Source organism: Xiphophorus couchianus, chromosome 15 (genome assembly GCF_001444195.1).
Source record: "Xiphophorus couchianus chromosome 15, X_couchianus-1.0, whole genome shotgun sequence".
NCBI classification, from domain to species: Eukaryota; Metazoa; Chordata; class Actinopteri; order Cyprinodontiformes; family Poeciliidae; genus Xiphophorus; species Xiphophorus couchianus.
Genome location: NC_040242.1, coordinates 3,942,826 through 3,963,650, shown reverse-complemented (window position 1 = coordinate 3,963,650; position 20,825 = coordinate 3,942,826). Strand labels below are relative to the sequence as shown.

At 38.0% G+C, this 20,825-nt stretch overlaps 1 long non-coding RNA gene and 1 other non-coding gene across 2 annotated transcripts; one reads left to right on the top strand and one right to left on the bottom strand.

Annotated features, from left to right (window-relative positions):
• The first annotated feature begins 15,681 nt into the window (after positions 1-15,681).
• Positions 15,682-19,266, top strand: LOC114159157 (uncharacterized). Its single transcript, XR_003598553.1, has 3 exons — positions 15,682-15,946; positions 17,772-17,935; positions 19,204-19,266. It is a non-coding gene; the product is annotated as an uncharacterized LOC114159157 (long non-coding RNA).
• Positions 19,267-20,615: 1,349 nt separating this feature from the next.
• On the bottom strand, positions 20,616-20,687 carry trnaw-cca (transfer RNA tryptophan (anticodon CCA)). Its single transcript has one exon. It is a non-coding gene; the product is annotated as a tRNA-Trp (tRNA).
• Positions 20,688-20,825: the final 138 nt, after the last annotated feature.

Below are 20,825 nucleotides of genomic sequence, written 5' to 3'. Positions count from 1 at the left end.
TGATGTCCTTTTATTTCTTTCTTTAATTCATTGTCAATGTTTTTGTACCTGTTTAACAACGAATTTAAAAAGGAACAAAAGATGCTCAAAGTCGTAGGTTTCCTAACTTGTTGGCCAACATGTCATAAAATTGTATAAATTTGTGATAGAAAATCTCATACAAAGAATAAGTGACAAAAAGGGGCCAAACAAAACTATTTCAAAGGCCCCAAATGGCCCCTGGGCCGCGGCTTTAATCTAATCATCCCATAATATCTGTGGCTGGTTGTTTGAATCTTCACTCTAGTCTGACAGGTTTCCACAGCATGATGCTGCCACCACCATGTTTCACTAGAGGAATATGTTTACACAGAAGTGAAGTATTAGTTTTCTTCCACACAGTTTTAAAAGTAACCAATAAGTTCAGATTTACCATATATCATCTTCTTCGTCATGTTTGCTGTGTCTCCATCACATTTTATGGCAAGCAGGAAATGTTTTTGTTGGGGATTTTTTTAGGGCTTTGTTGCCAACCTGTCAGTTAAAATAGATTAAAAATATATTTATTTCTGCAGAATCTTAAAGTTGTATCACATTGTCTTCAGATGACAGGTAAATTTGATATGAATGTGAGACAATTAAGGACGTTTTATGAACCATCATGTTTCTGTTATGGCTCAATTCAGCAGGACCAGGTACATTACTTTTAGTAATTTTAATATAGATAAAGAAAAGGATCTTTTTTATAGCTCTACCATAGGTCAGATAATCACTAGACAAATTAATCAGAAGGCAAATAATACTATGAATTTCAGTTTCAAGCACCAAGCATCCTGAAGTGAGTGGAGCATCTGTTGAGGTTGAGTGGTGAAATCGTTGGGTGTTCACTGTGACATTGCTCTGACTCTGTATGAACGTTGTGGGACCATTGCTGCTGATGATAACGACTGATATCCCATAATGTTACAGCAGTACTATGTTCTATGCATGTGGCAGCCATATTGGATTTGGTTCTGATTTCATTTGACTTTTCCAACTAGAAACTCCTGAAATTCTAAGAATAATATAAGTGAAATAAGACCAAATGAAAACACCAAAACCAGAATAAATCTTAAAAAAAGATGGAAGTAATCCAAACGCCACTTTTACAGCTGATCTTTATTTTATGTAATCTTATTCTCTGTCAGGATGTGTTCATAAAAACTAAACACAATGTTGTCATAAATGAGCCAATGCTGAATGAAGAACTTGTAAATAAATGAAGAAAGACTGTTTTTATGCTTCCAACAGATTGTTTTTAACCTATAAAGCCTGAATGAGGTTTATTTTCTGATTCAGAACTTTGTTACTTCTGCTGCCTTTGAGGCTGAAATCTTTAAACTCCACAGCAGAGATTTAAATGAAATGACAGATGTTTTGTGCAGCTTGAATGGATTTTTTTTACTAATTTCTTAGAGTTCTTTGTTGGCGACACGCTGCACCAATAAAGCTGTTCAGATCCTGCTTCTTGAAGGAGAAAAACATGAAAAGAGGAAAATAGAAGGAAAGCAGAAGAAGAAAAGGAGGAGGAGAGAGAAAACCACAAGGAGTCTTTTCTTCATCTGAAACTTTCTCTGGTTGAACAAACAGAGCTGGTCTTTCTGCTTCAGGCTGCTTCACCTCTGAGGGTTACAGGCCAGCTCGCTAATAAGCACCAACACAAAACCCCCAGCATGCCGAGGGAGGCGGGGGAGGCAGATGCCAGACCTGGGAGCCGGCAGATGGGGCCTGATGAATCCTGAAAAGCAGGAATTGAAACCCGGAGAAGTTGCCAAGCGGCCGGCTGTAATTATCGCCGCGCCTTTGGGTTCATTGTCAATTAGAGTGGCGGTTGGGGCGAGCGACAGCTGCGGCAGATGGCGAGGGTCCGGAGAGAGAGTCAGGGTGGGTCGGGGGGGGTGGCGGTCTCTGAGGGGTTTGCTACCATCAGCTGAAAAAGCCCAAAGCTACGTGTTCTGATTTTACCCAAATCAAAATTCATGGGAAACAAAAATTTAACTCCAAGTTCAGATGAAAGATTCTGAAGTAAAAACAGCAACAGAGTATTAGCTCCATAAAAACACAAACTTTATTGAAGAAGTTCATATTTTTGGAAATTAAAATTTTAATTCCACATAAACACCAATAATTAGAGTGTTACTGCCAGACTAAGAAAAAACAAGTTTAATTAAATTTAATTACAATAATCGTCATAATCTTCTGAGATGTGAAGAAAACATGAAGGAGGAGCAGAAAAACTGCAAGAAAACAAAACTATCTGAAAGGGAACCTCCTATGCCAAATTTTATACATTTTAATATTTCTGTTTGTGTCTCAACTGTTTCTGAAAGTTTTTTTTTTGCAATAAGTTAATGATTTTTGGTGTCTGGAAAATGAGCCATTTCTAAAACCTCCCAATTGTTGTGTCACACTGCACTGTTACCCAGCAACCCCAGTGAAATCCAGCCTGTTACCTAGCAACCCAAGCTCTGGTCAGCTGGTTTTCCTGCTGCACAATGGCTGCTGGAAATGACAAGTGTTTTCCTATTGACTTACTATTCAGAAACCACTTGCTGCATTCTTGTTGGCTGTACAGGAGTCTCCACTTCTGCTTTTCAAAGATGTACAGTTATATAGTTGCTCATCTGTTTGCAGCCATTTTCACATGCCAGCATAAACGTTGAGTTGGGGGGCGTAGCCAGCAGCAGCTTATGTGGATTCAAAGTGACAGAACTGAGCAGACTAAAATATCATTATATTTTATGCAAAAGATGTAATGAACATGTGGTGTAGACCATAGACCTATTTTAACCTGTTCAGGGAATCACAATAGGTAACCTCTAACGTAAACCTTGTCAAATTTGTCAAAATTATAGTCATGTTTGCTTCAACAGGCCTTCATCAGTAGAACCTGCGGTATTTTCCTGAAGCCAGTCAGTGTGAGCTTCAAACCTCAGAGAAAATGTCCCCCACAGAGGAGGAGAGCTGGAGGAGAAAACACCTCAGCAGGAACCGAGCGGATCGATGAACAGCTTTTAACCACAGAGAGGATTAAACCTGATTATGGATCCTTCTGCCACAGGACAGGACTTCCTGTTACTGTTAGTGTTTTTATTGAACGTTGAGGTCTGCAGAGCTGCAGGGAGAACGGCCGCATCGTTCAGCTGGATTAAACGCCGTTAGATTACATGATAAATCACACATATTAAAGATCTTCACCTTTCAGATGGACGTCGCTTTGTGAGAAACTGAGAAATCATTTGGAACAAACTGAATATTATATACTGAATATTTCACCAAATCAATAAGTATTGATATGAATGAGGTTCATGGAAAATCGATTGTCTGCTGAAAATGTTTACGCAAAGCGTCTCAATAATAATGATGACCAGTGACTTGGAGTATTGCTGCCTTGCAGCAGGAAGGTTGTTGGTTTCAATCCCAGCTGCTGGCCTTCCTGTTCTCCCTGTGCATGTGTGAAATCTCTCAGGGTACTCCGGTTTCTTCCCACAGTCCAGAAACATACTCGCTGGTGTCACTAAAGCTGTTTCCAGTGACTGTAAAATTGTGCAAACTTGAATTACTAAAATAAATTCCCTCAATTAAAACATATCAATTTGAAAAAAAAAACCTCTAGTTTTTTAATAAGTTTTTGAGCTGGAATGAGGTGGTTTTTCAGCCATATTGAAATTGGTTTACTTTGGAAAACTGCAATGGAAACAATTTCTTTCACATCAAATAGTCACATGATCAACAACCTGATGTGACTACTGGCAGAAATGACAAAGAAGACGACAGGAAGTGATAGTAGGATGATGTTTTTTGATGTCTTATTGCATAAACAAACGTATTCGTGGGATTTTAATTGCGTATCTTATTTAACGGAAACACTGCTAATGTAACATTGCGTTTTTTTGACCATAGCGGATTATTGACCAAATTTTCGCCATATTTGTAAACAAACTGCATGTGTCAGTTTAGGGGTCAGAATTTGGGTCCAAGTTTTAATTCATAGATGTTTTAAACTTTCTTCTCCCATCATCTGCTCAATAAAACCCATGGTTTTTTTGTATTTTATCTCAGGAACACACATGCAGGCCAACTGGATGTGTTAATGATTCTCATTGAATTAATTAAGGGCCCATTCAGGGGAAGCTTTGTGTTCATTATCTTCTCTTTACTGCCCCCCCACCCTCCACTGACAGCATCATTATTAACATTCTCCTCACACCAATAAGAAATAAAAACAATCGAACAAACTAATTGTAAAATTATAACGTCTACTTTGTGGATGTTTGTGGGCTCACCTCCCCTCAGCCTCGTTTTGATGTAATCACACGTTCACAGCGTCGCCTGTGAAGGAGAGGAGCTTTTGTGCAGCCCAGTGTTCAGAAATATTGTGGTTTCGTCGTCTTTCATCAGCTGCACAAAGAGCCACAAAGGATGTGTGATGAAGTTTAACAGCTCTGGTTTATGGTCAGCTCATTGTTCGCTGGAGACAAAACACTTTAAACATCAATCCATGAACATTATCATGGTACTTTTCCTTGCTTCATTTCATTTTTAGTTGAACTGTGTTACATTTTAAAGGAAGGTTTCTCTTTTTCTTCAGAGCAGGAGGAAATTACCACCATTAGAAACGACTCCAAGCACCTTAACTAGATCATTTAGTCAAGTTTACATCTTTTCATTTTTACGTTAGACAGTTTCTCAACTTTATAAGTAGAGAGAGAAACATTAGGCTATGTTCAAGTCTTGATGCTCATTTTTTTATTTTCTTTTGCATGTTTGTTCATGCTACTAATTTATCAGACGTCTGTGTGAACAGCAAAGACACAAACCATCAAAGGGAAGCACACCCTGCAATTTTAGGTTATAATGAACAACTTGAACAATGAAACTATTTATTTACCCAAATAAAACACATGGATCTGTTTAGCAGTGAAAACTATGCAGTAGATGTTGATTAGTGGTTTTGGGTGTAAGGTAATTTTTCTAGTCACAAGATTAGCATGTTTAGCAGAGTCAGTAGCTTCCTTAAGGTCAGATAAAAGCTTATGTTTAAAATCTGCTTTTTCTTACATTTGTTTTGTGTATTTGCTTTATTTGTTGAAGCTCTGTGTGAATTTTACCTTGAAAGGTGCTGCATAGATAAGGTTTCACTTACTTCCTGTTTAGCTTATCATAGCTTAACTGTATTCAACTCTATTTTTAGTGCTGCTATGCTAACTCTGTTCAACTTATCATCTTACAGTAAAAAATATTGAATTTGTAGACAATATATTGCAAACAAATTGGAAAGAAAATGGAGTTTTCAATGCTGATAAATAACTGTAAAGAACTACGTTAGTAATTTGATGTTGTCTTCACACTTAATGCAAGAGTTTAGCAAATCTTTAGTCTAGTTTTTATTTGTATAAAATGATATTTGACCAAACAAGTGGGTGAAGAATAGAAGATATGATGATGCAAAAACTGACGAAGAAGGAAACTTAAACCTAAAATCACATTTTTTAGACTATTGTGGATAAAAGTTCTGACTATAAGATAAATAGATCTGACTCGAACTCGTAGCTGTGTCTTAAAACACAAGAAACCTTAAAATAAGGAAATAATAAATTAAAGGAGTGAAAAGATGACATCATGAACAAGAAAAGGAAAAAAGGATTAAATGAAAAAGCTGCAGTGCTCAGAAACCCCTTCGCCCCATTTCCAGCCGTGAAATTTATATTCTGGGGTTTTTGATCCTGCAGCCATTCGCGGCAGCATGGTCGGACTTCAGGGGCCCCCAGAGGCCCCCAGGGCTCCTTAACCTGATTATGGGGGCCGACATCCTGCAAACGGGGGAGAGTCATTAGAAGAGAGGAGATGGAGCGGCCCGACGCCGCAGCGCTTTAGAGCTCAGATTTACATGAGAAAGAAGGCAGAGTGCAGCCGTCGCTCTGCAAACACGACGAATGCACAAACTGTGAACACACACACATATAAAACACACACACATATAAAACACACACACATTCGAGCCCCATGGAAACAACATGAAGACAGAAAGCAGAAGGACTAGCACGTGAAGGAGGGATCAAAAGAAAACTTCACAAATCAAACCAAGAACTGCAACAAAAATTAGGAAGAGAATCATTAAAAACACGGATTGGAAAGAAAATCTGTAAAATTTAAAGGATGACAGTCAATCATTGAAGGAGAGGAGAATAAAAGAGGTCAGATAGAGTAGATATCAATAACATAAGGCATTTATTAAATATGTAGATGATATAATGATGTACTCATTCGTCTTCGTTTTGCTGCTGCAGTGTGACTGAAGTCCAACACAGCTGAACATTTTAAGGTAATGTAGATTTTAATGTCTGATCTAAAACGATGAAGCTTTTTAAACAACTTTTATTGAATCTGTTTTGATGGATTGTACTACTATTAGTTATAATAATCTGTCTCCTTCCAATAACCCCCATGACTTGGTAACCTGGTTAAAGCAGCTGGTAATATCCAAAATCTTTGACTATTTTCTGCTAATGTTGAAAAAACACAACTTTGCAATTGCGATTAAGTAAGAAATGAAATTAAAATCACAAGTGAATTAACTTGTTCCCACGATAAGTCAAAACAAACCTTCGTCTTACCACTTCCTGTTGTCTTTTTTGTCGTTTCCGTCAGCAGTAGCATCCGGCTGTTGATCATGTGACCTGTGATGGGAAAAAAATAGTTTCCTACAGTTTTGTAAAATAAAACTGAGTTTTTGTGATCATCCTAGCACAAAAACGTTTGATCAAAAATGAAATGGGTGTTTCCACTAAGGATAATTTCCATTTGTGCAATTATTTGGTTAATGGAAACACAGCTAATGATGCTAACTGAACAAACTGGGTCAGTTTTCTTTTGTTTTCATAGTTCACATCACAGGTTCTTCTAAAAAATTGGAATATTCTGGAAAGGTTGGATAGTTTTCCCCTCATTTCAGAACATGAAACTCAGATAAATTCGCTCCATGCTCTCAGGCCTGGGCTCCTTTTGCATGAATTAGTCAAGTTTATTTCAAAAGAAGATTTCAGCAACAAGGCAGCTCAAAGTGTTTTAAATCATGAAAATATCACACAGTTGCCACTTAAGGAACAAGCAAATGCCATCATCAAAGTTATGAGTAACTGCATCAATGCAGCGTGACATGGAGGAGATCAGCAGGTGGTTTAGAGTTTATTGAAGTAGCTGTGAACCATCATCAAACTCTGATCCAGATCTCTTCATAAAAGCTGCAGGAGCTTCAAATCCTCTCCTGATTTCCAGGCGTCTCCTTTACCTCGACCTGAAAACGGGAAGTTTTTGATCCTGAAAAGCCTTTAAATTGCGAACAAAGAGAATCGGTTAGCAGCTGCAAAAGTGGAACTGAGTGGGAGAAAACACTGAGGAGTTTACACAGAAAACACACAGAAGGAGAATCTAAATATTCATCCTTTTTCTTTTAAGTTTAATGTGTCATTTAAATCCCAGCAGGAAGACAAGAGGAACGCAGAGCTGCCTTGTAGTCGACCTCATTAGAGGCAGGAGAAGTAAAGTGTAAGAAGGATGCAGAGCGAAATCAGCAGCAATGTGATGAGATCAGATGTGCAAACTCTGCAGGAAGCGTGTTTCCTGCTGGCTGAAGCATCAACCAATAATCACAGAGAATCTGAAGGTGTCCACCTCTGGTCCGGGTCCTGGCCATGAGGAAGTTTCATCACAGCCAGAATCTAAAAAAATTACAACACATTAAAATAAAATTAAAAATATACTATATAATGGAGTGTGTTGTTTATTTCAGCTGATTCTACCCATTAAAGGATGTTTAGTGTTTTACAATTAAATTTGGTCCATTTCCCTCCTTGTTTGTTTAGATTGCAGCGATTGCCCAAAGGTTGTGTTGTAGTCTCTTATGTTCAAATTCAAAATCAGTAAATAAAGCAAAAATGCTTCAAGTTTCATCCAAACGCCTTCCCAAAATAAAATGCCAGGTTTGCATTGTATTATGGGATGTATGACAAGCTAATAATCAATGGCAACACGTCTTTTCCATGTACCATGAAGCCTTGAACAAGTTTTCAAGACGAGTTGTGACAATCATTCGGGTACTGTTCTCTTTTTATCTGAAATAAAACTTCAGGCTGTTTTCCCACCTCGGTTTAACTGGGAACCAAACCTTCATCATCTGCTCCACCTGTAGCTGCTGTGGTTCTGAATCAAACCATCCTGTTCCCCTCCTGGCCGGTGGGGGCGCTGCACCAAGAACCACTGAAGGAAATGACACAAAAACCTCTGGAGACACTGAGAGCAACTTCCTTTTTCACCAGATGGAAACAAGATGGAGGTGTCAGGTTTTAGTGTTGGAGAATTTCTCTTTAGTCTTTGGCTAAAGACCAGGAGCCATTTCTGCTGCTAGCGCTAGGTTAGCGTGTTTGTGTGTCTGCATGGCATTTACCCAGAATGCCAGGCTTGGTTGTCCAGTTTTGGCTTTTGATCCGCTTGGTGTTCACATATGCATTCGATCCGCACCAGAGTTCACTTCAACTGTACCAAGAACCAGGTTTGTAGGCGGATCATGAGTTTGTTCTTTTTTGGTTTGCATCAGAGTTTAATTATTCATTCACACTTCCCCAAACGAACCGGACTTTCTAGGCAAACGGACTGAAGTTGGGTTAAAGCGGACTGAACAGAGCTGGTGTGAATGCACACTCAGAGACTCACTGATGATGTGAGTCAACTCCATTTCCATTTACTACATCTGCAGTTGATTTTCACATATCACACAGGTTCTGTGTTTCTTTGACACAGAACCTGTTGCCTTTAAATAAATATGTATGTTTTGTAATTATTTTACATATATTTTGTAGATTAATCTATCAGAAACATACTCCAGGCTTTCCCAAACTACTGAAAGGAAGTCTAAACGTTGTTTTTTGCTGAAAAATGAAAGAAAAGCAGCAGAAACAATCAGTGCTTCTCCTCCGTCTCTGCAGGTGTAAGCCGTCCTGTCGGCCTCCCCTCTAAAGACAATAAATATGCTTTTATTGTGTGTATTTATGAAGTGTGGAGGGGCGGAAGAAGACAGCCGTGTTATCAGCTGATGATTATCTGGTTATATGAGCTTTCAGCAGGGCGGCGCGTCACATGGATTTACATTCGCATCGTCTGATTAATGCAGGGAGAAGCGAGTCGTTGCAACACTTTAACTACCTGCTGCAGACCTTCATCTTCATCACTGCTGCTGCTCTCGTATGATTGGATCCCGTTGTTCAGCAGAAATAAATGAGATCCTTGTTTGACACTCTGGGTTCATATAATTCTGCTTTATGAGTTTCAATCACCGTAAAATGTTTTACACACTTGCATGATATCCCTTCCCTGGGTTGTCCAGAAATGGGCGTGGAGCTTCGTCTCACGCTGTTGCCATGACGAACAGGAAGTGATCACCTGAAAATTAAAAAACAAACATTTTAAACTGGAAGCAGGACGTCTGTTTGTCTCATCATGCAGCCGTATAACAGGATCAGATGGCGGATATGTATGCAGACGGCACATCAGAGATCAGCTGCTGGACATTCAAATGAGCTTTTTCTCACATGGTGATGAAAACAGGAAATTTCTAAACACTCGTTCACATTAACGACGTCCTCAAGCAAAACTGCAAATATCTAAACATAAAACGAGAAATAAATGACTTTTTCTGTTCATAATGAGAGCACCGTGCTGAACGATTTATACTTTTAAATCAACAAAATGATGACAGAGAATCCTGAAATCTGATTTCAGGAAAAGTTTGAGATAAAAATATTTAATTCAGGAAGATTTCACAGCAATATGACGTCTCAGAAAACGTTTTGTTAGATTATTAGATGCAGATAATCCATCAATGCATCTATAAATGATCAATTCACTAAAGGAATTCTGTGTTATTGTATTTTACTACAATAAAATGTTTATTTTCTTATTTAAAAATAGATTTGAATTATTTGTTTTTATGCATTTTATTATTTATTTCTAATAATTTATTAAAGAAACCTAAGTGAATAAATTAAAAATCTGCAGAATTTGCCAGTTTTATTACCCAATTAATCATCAGAATAATTGATAGAATAATCAATTAATAAAATAATCATTAGTTGCAGTCGTAAACATGACACAGATTTATGTTTAAAATCTCCCATTTCTGTTCATTTTCTGCTTACAGCAGATGAAAACATGACACTAAGGATCTGAATATCACATCTGACTAATGAAAAGTTTTATTTTAATTCAGAAATGTATTTTTAATGTTGTTTTAATCTGACTAATGATAATCTAATTTGCTGGATATGACTATTTCTGGACTTCATGCTGCACAGTGAACACTTTTAGAGTCTTAATAAATAAAATTAAGTCCATTTTAATGTTAAAACTGGTTCTCTTACTCTGAGCTACAACTGTGGAAACGGATGCAGAGAATCTGAGGAATAAAAGTCACAAAGAGAGACAAAAATCAAAAGAGAGACACGTCAGGTAAAATCTTCTACATGGTTCATTAGCAGCTGAATCTGATGGTTTACATCCTGCTGCAGCTCTGAGAAGCTGCACATTAAGCAGGAGGAGGAGCGGCTGATGAGGCGTGAATGACGTACTGCTTTGATTTATGTAAATTAAAATCAGAGCGAGCTTGAGCAGCAGCTCTTATCAGAGCAGGTCATCACTGTGGAGAAACACCGGTTCAGGTCCACAGAGAAGAGCATCAAAAATAAAAAATGTGGACGATATGGAGGCCATTTTGAACAAACAGGCGTTAATATTCATCCATCCGTAGCAGGATTGTGGGGCGGTATCACAGAACAAATAACCAAGCACACACACACACACACATAATTCAGAAACGAACTAAGTTAGCAATCATGTTTATAGAATGTGGGAGGAAACTGGAGTACCCAGAGAGAACCACACATTCATAGAGAGAACATGCAAACAAATGGTTTAATTTAATTAAGTTTGTTCATTTCTTGTTTTCTTGCATAAATTTTAACTCAAGTATTTGAAAAAATGTAAAGGACCTAACTTAGCAAATGTCACGTGAAAGGAGATAAAAACAATATTTTAATTTTCAATCAAAATTAAATCAAATAAAAAACAACGTGTTTTTTCCATTTTTTACTGCAGCTTTAAAGCTCCAGTATTATGTGTTTTCCAGGCACAGAGTATCATTTTATAGCATAATCCGGTAAGTAAGTGAACCTCCAGTTATAAAAATGCTGCGTATATGACTAAAAAGAAATTTGACCTTGTAATTTAACACCTTGAATTTGGATCTCTGTCTCTTTAAGAAACTCCTGCTCTTTCTGAAGCTCCGCCTTCAGAAAGTCATCACAACATGGCTCCTCTATTAACCCTTTAACAACGTTTTCAGGCTGAGCAGCAGCTCCTGTAATGAGCTCAGCTGTTCCACCAGGGGTTTGCTAATTGTTGCTGGCTGGTCTGAAGGAGCTGAGCAGCTGTGAGGAGGAGCTTTGTCTCCAGGGCGGGGCTAAGTCCATTCAGGCATTTTGCACAGCTGACTGGTTGCCATGGAGATTGAAGGATTTCTCAAACATGCCTGAATCAATCAAAGCAACACTCCAGGCGTGTTTCTGATGAGGGAAGGACACTAAAATATGATGGAAAGATTAAACAAAGTTGACTTTACACCAGGGGTGGACAATCCTGGTCCTCGAGGGCCGGTGTCCTGCAACTCTTGCAAGTCTCCCTGGTCCAACACACTTGAATCCAGCAGCTGAATCAACTCCCAAGTGCAGTCAGGTTCTCCAGAGTCCTGCTAATGACCTCATTATTTGACTCAGGTGTGTTGAAGTGGAGATGCATCTAAAAGTTGTAGGAGTCCGGCCCTCGAGGCCTGGAGTTGCCCACCCCTGCTTTACACGATACTGCCTCTTTTTAAAATAATAATTACTTACTGCAACTTTCAGGGATTTAAAAACTGCAATTGATACAAATTATACTATAGAACCACATCTGAGCTGTTTCCACGAGTTTCTAGCAGCGTTTATGATGTTTTTAGTTTCTGATCCCTGTTGCATAAAGTTTTGAAGCTTTTGCTGCAGTTTCCTTCATTAGTGACCCGGAGCCTACTTCCTGTTTGTTCACCTCTGAAACTATTGATCCGTATAGATTTATTCAGCTTCCACACCTCAAGGCAGCTGCTGTACAAAGCTTGCATGTGGCTACAGCAGAACCTTTGAAATCAACACAGGCTAACTTCTCAATCACTGAGCTGTGAACAATTAGAGATCATTTTCTGCATCGATCCATGGTGACTGGCCGCGCAGCAGAAGGACTCAGCCCAAACACTTCCTGTTGTTTTATCAGCGCGAGCGGCCCTGAGGAGCTCCTTGTTTCCTGATCAGTGAGATCCAGAGCCTCCAGGCGAGGGGAAGGGATAAACGGAGGAATATATGATGAGGAGGGATTGGCTCGGCTCCAGACACAGAGAGAAATCACCGGGCGGAGCGATGAATTCACGAGTTTGACGCTGATGGTTTGCAGCACAATCTGCCTCCCCCAAACTCAGCAGGAAGTCTCTTTTCATGTCTCTTCATCTCCATCTGTCTCTGCCTCACTCCCTTCCTCCTCCACCGGCTTCTAATTGGCAGGAAGTTCGAAAAGTTAAATTCACCATCTGTGTGGCGGAAAACAAGGAGATGAAGAAGAAGAGGAGAAGTGAGTGTTGCTTTAAGAGATAATCCACACAAATGGTCAGACTGGACAAGGTTCTCCAAAGCTGTTGAGACTGAATCTATAAACGATATTAGAAAATCAGTGAGTTATTTACACCATCAGTCTGAGACGTTTCTCCTCCAGAATTCACCTTAAATTTGATGTTATTTTGCTTCAAATAAATAACTGAACATGAAAATAACCAGAATTAGATTTGAATCAGCCAAATGGAAACTTTTGTTGCCCCTTCATTTGTTTTGCATCCAGTATCAACGGCTTATTCTGAAACCAAAGCATTCACTTTTGCACATTTTTGTACTTCCATCTGGGAAGTACAAACAGTCACCCTCACTGCAAAAAAGACAACAAACAAAAAAGCAACAGCAGTCTATTGGCAATAAATTTATGATTTTTGGCATCAAAAACCTCCTGATTACTAAGTAACAATTGGCAGGCATTGCCCTGTTGCCTAGCAACACAACCTGTGCTCCAGCATGTTTGGTCAGCTGGGTTTTGCACTGTATGCGCTGTACAATTGCTACTGGAAAAGCCAAGTTTTTTTTGTGTTGACTCTAGAAATCACTTGCTGCATTCTCATTGGTTGTACAGGAGGCCCTACTTCTGCTTTTCAAAGATGTACAGTTGTATAAATTTGTTGTCTGCAGCCATTTGCATTAAATTGGGGTGGGGAGGTGACCAGCAGCTGCTAATTTTAATAAAAGTGACGCTATAACAGCTAATAAGGAGAACTGACCATAATAAAATCTCATTAACCAAGAATGATTTTGTGCAAATATAACCCATAGATCTATCCTAACTTGTCTAAAAGGAATTATAATAGGGCAGCTATAAGAAATGAGAACTTGCTCACTGCATCAGTGTAGGTTAAATAACTTGTTTGCATCTGAAATAGCATCATCTTTTGCTTTTCTAAATTAAGGGTCTACATTATTTTTGTTTTTTAAAAAGTTAGATTTCTTCGGTCCAAAGCACTGCAACAAGCTGGACATTTTTCCTTATTTGACTAAGAGGAGATTGTATTGAAATGATCTTTGACTCCATTCGATCAGGGTGTATTAACAGAAGGTTTTTATACCAAATGTATTTTTCGTAGACGTGAGGAACAAAGTTTCTTCTCCTCTCTGTTCTCCCCACCTGGGATATTTTTTCATAATCTACCAGGTTTTTTTGAAGCAGCATTTCAAACAGCTGCCAGTTAAATCTGTGCTGCACAGCTACTTTTTTATGATCTCAGAGGTTCATAAAGAGCAATAAGCGCTTCTGCTTCAACATGTTGGGAAAGTCTGGCCCGCAGACAGGAAACAGGATGGGAAATAGCACTGACTTGTAATATCCTGCAGTAATTTACAGACTTAAAGTCGACCTTCATTGATGAGAAACTACGAGATTATCTGGTGAATTTCTGACATCATAAACTTTTATTTTCAGTCCTTGCAAAATCACCCTCTCTATCTTCACACTAATTGCTTCCTTCTCCCTGAATTATTCTGCCCTGAATCAAATGATTAATATTCCCTGTGACCTTTTTTGTTTAATTAACGTCTTCATATAAAATATCACTTAATCTGGCATTTTCTATTTTCATTGCAGCGATCATATATCTGCCATCACTGCAGCGTGTCGCTCCGACTGGATGCTGATGGTGCGGAAAGACGTTAGACGGCGTCATAAAGCTCAGCAGACAGAAAACGCCTCCGAGGGTGAGAGCAGGACGAGGGCGAAGCATTAAAATCTTCACTCCCATCTCCCCATAAAAACAGTCTCCACTCTGGTTTTATGTCTTCACATCTCCATCAGCAGCAGCATCATCAGTACTGAGAAATGAATAGTTGCTCTGCTGTTTTAGAGATGAGTCATGGATTCAGTTAATGTTTTCATCTGAATAAATCTCCAAGCTGATGGCTGTGACAGACAGCTTTACTTCAAATTCATATCTTTCATTTGCAGATTAAAAATTTGCAATCAAATTCACATTGTTCAGGCAAACGCTAAGGGTGCACACTTCTGCTAATGTGCTAATAGCATAGTTACATTTTTGTTCAGCATTTTTGTCAACTTTGAAAACATTTATCACTATTAGTTTCCCCTAAGTAATGTTGTCTAGCAGGAAATTATGTTTAAAACAGTTTAAAATCTACTGATGTCCTGCTTTTATTCTGACTGAAGCCCTGCCGTAATCAATTAGGCTAAATTAGCAATAGAGTCATAGCAATACTTAACAGCTAAAACTAAAACCATGAGGGACACGCTGACCCCAAAGAATTACTTCCTGGAGTGCAAACCATACAGGAAGGTGTGCAATATTAAATTGGACTTTGTTGAGGGTGATATACTTTGTTGTAACATGATTCACACTTGATGGATAGCAATATGGTTGAAATGAGTGCTTTAACATTGAAGCACTAATGTCAGATAACGGCTAGACCTCTACAGATAAAATCTTGTTGTTTCCTTTAGCTAGAAAAATAGATATTTGTACTCCATGTTGGTGTATCACTTTAGCATTAGCTTACACAAATACCATGTTGGTGTATCACTATAGCATTAGCTTACAAAATACCATGTTGGTGTATCACTTTAGCATTAGCTTACACAAATACCATGTTGGTGTATCACTTTAGCATTAGCTTACAAAATACCATGTTGGTGTAGCGCTTTAGCATTAGTTTGTACTAAGTACCATGTTGGTGTAGTGTTAGCGGAACAAGTGTTTATGATTCCTTCGCTAATGTTTGCGGTACTAATTTTGTAGTTAGCAGTGCCCAACACTGGTAATAATATAATTTCCTAATATGAAAGATTCTGCACTAAGTTAGCTGCATAACAAAGAATATTAAATGCTATATCTAATAATAGTGATACTTTTCTTAGCTACCTCATCCCCTCTTCTCTACTAGTTGGTTTGTTCCTGGTCTCCTCTGCCTCCCTCCCATCACTACCTACTGCTTTTACAGGAACACATTAACTTTAGCTAATTGTGGTTTAATGATAAAATGTAACAGTATAAGGTTCAATTAAAACGGTAACGATAATAATGGTTCTCCTAAACACACCCAGTCTCTGACTGGAGCTGCGCTTTGGGAGAATCTCTGGGCTGAACTTTGTAAGACGAGTCACCTCAGAAAGTCTCATGGCAAAACGTCCGAAACTGGTCCGGTATTTCAGGAAGAAGGAATGAGAAAAGAAGAACTGGAAAAATGTGACAGAGGTACAGTAAAACTAATGTGAGGAACCTGTCTGTTGCTTTAGTTATTTTGCGGAGTGTAGTGTTAGCTAGCAGCTAGCCAAACATGGCGCTAATCAATATAGCCTAGCTAGTTCTAACTTACGTTAACTCGTTTGGTTGCTTATTTCTTACTTTTTCGTGCATTTTTAACTAGTTAGTTCATGTCTGCCTTCACAAATTTATAGTGTTAGCAAAGTTTTACTTTTACAGTTTATAAATTTGTGCAGTTAATATTTACATGTTAACACCAAGGAATTAAACTAGCAAAAATAAGCTAACTGTTTGAGCTCAGTACACATTCAGTGGACATTCTTAATAACTTAGCATTATTACTGTATTCCCAGAATCTGTTGAATAGAATCAGTCTTTTTTGTCCCATATGGGGAATTCAGGTGTAACAGCAGCATCAGGTATAAAGGTTTACACAAAAAAGTGTAAACAACATAAGAAAGATTAACAATATTTATAATAATAGTATACTGTATATGTAGCAGAAAACACTGCAGTCATTAGTAATAGGAATGTCAGATGTGTAACTGAATCGGATCACTTTTTCAAAAATGTAAGTTTTTTGCTTTATTGAACTCTGCATTTCACTGTAATTATTTCTAAAAATGCACAATCACTCAGCTCAATAGCAGCATGTTGAAATGTTTCAGCACATTTTTACTGCCACTTTGACACAGTGCAGTCCAGTTATCCAAGTCCAACAGTAGAAGAGGTGACACGTTCTGCATCCAGAAAGTAATTTCATACATTATACATCTGAATAAATTCAGTACACGTAAATAGCCTGAAAGACGTCAACGAACAGGATCAAATCTGTTGTTTGGAGTTTCAGTTGCACCTGAAGATTCTCTCTTCAGTTAAGCTTCTTGTTTTTCTGCAGATAAATGAGTAAATTAGCTCCAATTACAGTTTCAGGTTGACTGAGCAGCAGGACAGCGACGCCTCGCCTCCCCAAAGGTTGCATAACGAAGATGAACGAGGCGACTCGCCACACTTCACACCTCATTCAGAGAGCTGATTAATTACAGTTAATCATATTGGATGAAGAGTGGATCGGCTTCTGATTGGCCTGTCGCTTTGATGCATTACAGCGTCAGAGAAAATCAAACTCCATCTTTAAACACAAACCTGACAAAAAACGCAGCATTTTTATCTTATATGAAGGAATTGTGAAACATTTCTATCTTGCATCACATTAACCAGATAATTGATCCATTGTAACAAAACATCCAAAAAGATCAATGAATTTTATATGACCAATACAAAATAGTGTGTAATTTTTAAGTTGTTTTTGTTTCAAAATCTGAAATGTTTTCTTTTAAAAATACAAAAGGAATATAATTAATATAAATCAGGCCAAAAAAACCAAACATTTTCTTCAGTAAAAAACTGCAGGTAGCCTTATCATGATAAATTTAGCTGGATGATAAGTTGCCCCAGAAGTTATTGCGATAAATTATAATATTGTTTTGAAACCATTTTTGAAGTGATATAATTTTAAGGGCATAATAATGCAAGAACACATTCTCAGAAACAATAAGCTATAAGTTCTAATTAATGTTTAACACTGGAACTGGAAGACTTTTTAAATATTCAAAATAAATAAAACAACAGAAACAAATAAAACGAATTGTGAAGTTTCTGTACTTCATAATAAAATTACTTGAGTAAATGTAAACAGTTCAGCGTAGTAAAAATACTCCTGAAAGTATTTTGTTTAAAAAAACAAAACCAAAGGAATATAATGAATATAAGCCCATTGAGACACAGAGTTTATCTGGATATTTTATCTTTGAAGGACTGACTGAACAGACGGGAGTTCATGGGGTCAACGTGTCTCTGCTTGTCTCCAGAATTCGAAGGTGCGGTTGAGTCAGCTGCTGTTTTCAGTCAGACCGACGAAACGCGGAAAAACAAGCGCCTGACTCACCTGCCTGAAGCCACAACTCACACCTGATCCAGGTGAGTAACTGCTTACTCACCAGGTGAGGAGATGATGTCATGCTTGACTCACTGGTGATGTCATCAGACTCACTTTAAAAACAGGTGGGACCACGTAAGGTAATTCATGAATCTTGTATAACAGAATAATAATGAAACTAAAATCAAATTGCAAAACAACTCAATAACCTGGAATCCTAAAGAGCGAAACTGTTTTTGTATTTACCTGGAAAAGCAGTAATTAAAACAACTTATTGGTAAATCATTATTGTTTATTTTATATAATGTATCCCAGCATAAATAAACTTCCCTCCATGACTATATGATCCAACAATACATCTTGTTATTATTTATACAGTTTAGACATTAAAGCTCCACAAACTGTTTCTGTCTCACTGCAGAAACACAAAATCTTACCAAGTATTGTTGCTCTGGTTTCTAGTACATTTGAAATAAGGCAAATTTAACACACAAGTACATTTTCAGCAGGATATAGGAGCTTGTTTTATGTTAATAATTCCTTAATATTGATAAAGAAGTACATGCTCCACTGGCAGATTATTTTACTAATAACAAGACATTTTTATCATGTTATAAGTGAAATAAACTGCAATTATTTTGTCAATATTAAGGAATTGTTTATATAAAACAAGCTCCTATATTTTGCTGAACAGTTACTTTTAAGTTAGTTTTGTCTTTTTTCAAATGTACCAATTTATTTGCAATGGAAGCTAGACCAAAGATATCTGGTAAGATTTTGTTTTTGCAGTGCTGATCCTACACCATCCTGGACCTTTGTGGGAAAAGCTGAACTTGAAGAGACCCAAACGGACTTGGTCTCGGTCTTGACAGTCTGTCTTGCTAACAGTTCCCTCTCCAAATTATGCCACAGCTCCCAGCAGCAGCACTTCAAACACTTTCCAGCCACAGGGACCCCACCTCGTTTACATGTTTAATTAGACAACAGCGGACCCCCTGCTGAGGCTGCGAGGTTCACCAGCAGGTTGCTGTTTGTTTGCAAGAACTTTCGGTTTCCCTGGACTAACGAGTCCACTTTGGGATGCTTGTTTAGTTTGCAGCCATTTCTGTCATTTTCATCAAGTCACAACTTTCGCAGATTTGCAAAGACTGAGTTTACTTAAGAACTGGACCTGCTGAGGGATCAGGCTGTTGTTTGAAGAAACAAAACATATTCTCAGAAATTTGACATTTCAATTCCACTCCCTCCTCATAAAATGAACACTCACCAAATCCTGCATGAATAATTCATTTTTTATTCTATTTCACAGGAACAAAATGACTTCTGTCTGCAGAATGGACAACAACTGTCAGGTGATGGACTGGCTGGAAATAAAAAAGGCCCCAAGCTGCAGCAGGACAAGACAAGATTAGGCCAGAGAGTGAGCACTTCATCACAGATCAGTCAGCTCACCTGGGGACGAATGCCCAGTTCCTCTACAGACACATTTATTTCACACAAACTCGCCTCTGCTGGAAATGTTTCAACTGGATTATTAAACATTACCAGCAATCCTCAAAATAAGTAAAAATTTGACAAACGTTTAGATTATCAAGACCAAAATAAAACCAGATAATGGCTAGACCTCTACAGATAAAATCTTGTTGTTTCCTTTAGCTAGAAAAATAGATATTTGTACTCCAGACAATAAGGAAAAACAAGTAAAAGTCAGCAGAGGATGTTTGTGTTTGTTCAACTTGCTCTAATCTTACACTATTCCCAAGTTTTTTAGGTTAATCTCTTTGTAATCAAACCTTTTGATTGCAAAAGGTTTAATTATTAATGGGATACATTACATTTCTACAGGGTTAATCATTAATTAATAAGTGTAGTAGAGTGATAGAAAACCAACAGATTCAACAGTCATGACTTGGTCCGGTTCATCCTGTCTAACTGGATTCTTTTATTGAAGTGGTGCTCATTTAAAAACAGAAGGTGTGAAGAGTTTAATCAGTTTGGTTCCAAAGAAAGGCAGTACATTTCAATGGCACATTGAACTCTGTCATCAAAATGAAGTTAACTTATTTAATGAATTAAGTCTGTATTTTAGCGACTACAAGATTATGAAAAAAGTAATTAAGTATATTCAAAGTTTTTGCAACATTAAGGGGAAAATACTATAACTTCATTTAGGTGGCCGCCTTTCGATCACCTTAAAACTAAAAAATACCAATGTCAATTCCGCAAGGAGCAACCACAAAATTTGCAATGCACCTCTGTTTCATATGACAGAAGGCTTCAATTTCTCTCTGGAATCATGATGTTACCATCGATCCACCGTTTTATTTACTGTCTGGAAACCTAAGGAAAGTTACAAGGAGCTAAAAATTATGGATGACCTTTTCTTTGCTGACTCTGACGTGATATGAAAACACAACCTTCTGATCTGGAGTCAGACGCGCTACTGTTGCGCCACAGAGTCTGTGTTATAAAGTTCTTTGGTCGCAGGTGTAGTTCCTGTCAGAGCTCTAGATAACCCTCTGAAGGTTCCCAGTGCCATAAAGTGAGTAACCTTGGAGTAGCAACAACAAAAAGTATGTCTTGCATGATGTTGGTCTTCTATGTGACTTCAATTTCCCTTTACAATGATATATATATTTTTAAAAACATTGTTTGAGAGAACAATGGGTCAACCCACAAAAACTTAGCTTGGACAAAGCATTTCAGGTTTGGCTTCCTTGCTGATTCTGACGTGATTTGAACACGCAACCTTCTGATCTGGAGTCAGACGCGCTACCGTTGCGCCACAGAATCCTGACATTTTGTACTTCTGGTATGCATTTTATTAGTGCAAATAAACTCTGTGTATATAACTGTGGTCCCATTGGTCTGTCTAGTAGTCTAGTTTTCAATTTCCTTTGCTATGGACTGTGATGCAAGAAAGATTTGATT